The sequence below is a fragment of the Belonocnema kinseyi genome, chromosome 9, assembly GCF_010883055.1.
Source record: "Belonocnema kinseyi isolate 2016_QV_RU_SX_M_011 chromosome 9, B_treatae_v1, whole genome shotgun sequence".
Taxonomy (NCBI): Eukaryota; Metazoa; Arthropoda; class Insecta; order Hymenoptera; family Cynipidae; genus Belonocnema; species Belonocnema kinseyi.
In genome coordinates, this window is record NC_046665.1 from 136,548 (window position 1) to 140,583 (window position 4,036).

Consider the following 4,036-nt stretch of genomic DNA (forward strand, 5'->3'; position numbering starts at 1 on the left):
CTCTTCCGTGAATCTGACCCCTGAAGTTAATCCTTAAAAAATTTCCTCCATTCGTCGCTCCCTATCGTCTCACTTATCCCCACCCTACGTTTCCAAAACATATTAATTATCTTCCACACATCCCCTTCTGTCTTAACACTTCTCAACTCCTCTTTCAGCTCTTTTCCTTTTTCCTGCTCTTTCTTCTTACACATCGCCCTAAACTCCTTCCTTATTTCTACGTACTCCTCCCTTTTCGCGATTCCTTCCTTCCACTTACTGTACTTCTTTTTCAGCTTTCTCTTCATCATTTTACATTCTCTATCCTACCACGGCTTTACGATTCCTTTTTTCTTTTTCCTAAATACTTTCTTTTGCACACAACCTTTCACTTTCTCTTGTAGATCTTCCCATATCTCATCCTCGGACTCCCCCTCAAAGCTTACGTTGCCCAACTGCTGCTGATACTTCTCTATCGTCTCTCTCGTCAATGACACCTTCTCCCCTAACGACCCTTCTTCCCCACTCTGCCTTTCGCCCGCCTCCCCCTGTATCCACAAACTCAATGGATGATGGTCTGATTCCACCCTTCCTTCCACTGCGAATTTCTCTATCTCCTCAAACCATTGCATATTCATAATCACGTAGTCTATTACCGATACACCCCTATTATTCACATACGTGTATTCTCCCTCGTCGTCCCCTTTTACCATACCATTCGCCACCGCCCACCCTCTATCTTTCATCCAGTCTCTAAGAATCTCCCCCTCTTTATTTATTATTTTATCCTTCGATTTTCTTTCAAAGCTCTCCCCTTCCTGGTACAGGCCCTCTTCCTGCCCGATTCTCGCATTAAAGTCTCCCCCCATTAATAACAGACCCTCATCTCTCTCGATTTGTAAGTTTTCTATCCTTTCTTTAATCCTTTCCATTGCATCCTCATTGTACACAGTCACAAACTTATACATCACCCCTCCTATCTCTACAGCCCTCATTTGCATGCCCTCCCCTCTCTTTCTCCATGAACTTCTTCCTCTAATCCATCCCTGACCCCTGTTATAATTCCCCCACTAGCCCTTCCTTTCCTTTTTACTTTGACCGCCGCCTGTAGACTCCACCTATACCCCCTTGGCAACGTTCGCTCTACTCTATCCCATTCCTTTCTCTCTACTCACGTCTCTACCAGTTCAATTACATCAAATTCCTGAATATACCTCCAGAAATCCTCATCTTTCTTCTTTACCCCTGCTACGTTCCAGTTCAACACCCTTAACATTCCTCCATCCTGCTTTACTTTCACCCCCTTCTTCCCCCGAAACAAATTCCCCTGCAATTCCTTCAACACCTCCTTCTCCTCGTCCCATATCCACATTTTCTCATCTATTTTTATTTTCCGATACCCTACCTTCACTGCTCTCCCTTCGCTCCTCTCCTTCCCAGCCCTGTCATTTAACATTCTCTGCACATACCTTTCCTTCCTCGTCACATCTTGATCGATAAAAACCTTATTGTCCTTTATCCTATTTTTATTACGCATTACCCCCAATTTTTCTTCTCAGCTTTTAGATTCCACCACCGCCACTTCATTCTCCTTACTCCCCTTCATCCTAACTTTCGCTACCTTGCCTTTAACCCACCCTATGCTCTGTAGCAGCGCTTCCACCCCGTCCCTTTCTTCCCCGCGCTTGAGCTTCAATCCTCTTATCACTATATTATTTCTCCTATCTGCCTTCTTTTTTCTCTCCATTCTCAACTTCATTGCCCTTATCCTTTCCCTATCTGCTCTCTCCTTCTTTTCCTTCCTACGCTCTCCCAATTTCTCTTCTATCACGATCTCCACATTCTCCCAAATACCTTGCTTCTCACCCTTCACACTGTCCACTGCTTCCATTCCCGACCTGACCTCCACCTTCTCCAGCCTTTTTTCCATCCTTTCCTTCCACATCCTGAAATCTTCTTCCATTTCCTTCATTTGTCCTCTTTTTCCTTTCTTACCGACACCACCTCCCTCTGCAATCCTACTTTTCCCCTCAGCTCTTTTACATCCTTTCCCCTTCTCTCATCTCTTACCCTCAGGTCCTCCCTCATACTTTCCATATGTTCCATAGCCCCCCTTACGGCCTTCCTTAACCCTCTGATCTCACCTATCAGCACCCCGATAGCCTCCTTCTCCGCCTGCACCTCCATTTTTTGGGGGCGTGTGACCTACGTGTTCGTACGCTTTTTTTAAAGGGACTCTTTAGCGCGCTTTTCTCCGGACTCTCTTTGCTTTCCCTTTTCCTCTTCAAGAGATCCTCCCCCTCACTTGCACTGGACGCTCTCTCCCTCGCCTGAGCGCTTCTTCCGCCCCGATTCTTCCCCCTCCCTGACGCGCCTATTGACAGCGGGCCATGCACAACTGGCCATCGTGTCCCTCTGGAAATTTCCTCCCCGTCTACTTCACTTCCAGCACTACCAGTACTCTCGCTGCCCACCTCCCGCTCGTCCGTCGGTAACTGTAACCTATCCATACACAAAAATACGCACTGCCGCCCACAGATGACTCGTAAGGCTGCTGCCGCTAACCGCCCTAAAATTTCAGTTTCTTTACCCTATTTCACCTCACACATCCCCTTTAGCCACCCTTTTCTTACCCCTAACATCCCCCGTCACTACAAGAACCACCCTTGCCCGCCATGAAGGCCCAAAAACCTAAACACAAAACTACCCCGCTCCCTAGCAAACCTAACCTCACTTTTCCTATTTAGCCAAATCCCACCCCCCAACTACGATTTAAATTAATTTCTATCTTCCTAATGTACCCCTCACAACCGTACTCATCTCCTAGACTTCCACCCTCACACTCCACTCACACCTTCCACACAAACTTTGTAAAAACTTCTCACCGCCTGTCACTGCACACCTTCTCACTACCGCCACCAACATGCAAGTTCACAGAAGGTTAACTTACACAGCCTTTTTTTTAAAGACTCGCAAAATTCTTGGAAATTGAAATAATCAACTGCAAGCATAAAGAACGAACATATATATATATCTTATTTTTTTCATATCTAATTTTTTGTATTAAATCATTAATATCCTGGGGCAAACCAGGCCTATTATCCCTATTATTAACAGTTAATATGCATAAATATATTAAATTGTATGCATATTTCAAAACAAATCTCATATTAAATTAACGCAAATAATCAAAAATTCCTTGGAACATTTTTAAATACTTTCAAATATTGCAATTCCTTCAAAATATTTTGACACACCTTAAACTTTTTTTTAAAGATGTTTAAAGTTCTTTTGATTCTTTTTAAATAACCATTCTGAAATTTTCTTATTCTCTGAAATTTCTTAAAATAATAAAAATAAGTTGAAAATTCCTTTACATCTTTTAAAACATAATTCAATATTTAAAATCTTTTGAAATCTTTTGAAATCTCTTGAAATTTTTTAATGCTCTTGAAAATATATTGAAATTTTAAAAATACTATAAAATATATCAAATCCTTTAAAATCTCATATTAAATTACTATAATCAAATGAAAATTCCTTTAAAATTTTGTCAAATCCTTTAAAATCTTTTGAAATACCTAGAACTTTTTTTTAAAGATTTCTAAAGTACTTTATTGAATTTTCTTGAATTTTTTAAATAACCCTTCTTATTTTGTTTATTTCTCTGAAATTCCTTTAAATTATAAAAACAAATCAAGGATTCCTTTACATCTTTTAAAACATCCTCAAATATTTAAAATCCTTAAAAATCTTTTGATATCTCTTGAACTTTGTGAAGCTTCAGATTGGAATATAAAAAAAGAAAAAAGTTCCAAAACGTTAAATATTGAAATGTTTGTAGATTAGAGTTTTGAAAATGGAATCAATAAAACTTCAAAGCTTTCGAAATCTAATTTTCAAATATTTTCAAGTATTCATAAGAATAATTTTCAACTCGATGAGATTAAAGTCTTCAAATTTTTAATTGTAAACTTTGAAATTATTTCAGACTGAAATTTAAAAAACAGAGAAATTTCAATATGTCAAAAAATTTAACGTTTGTAGATTAATTAGA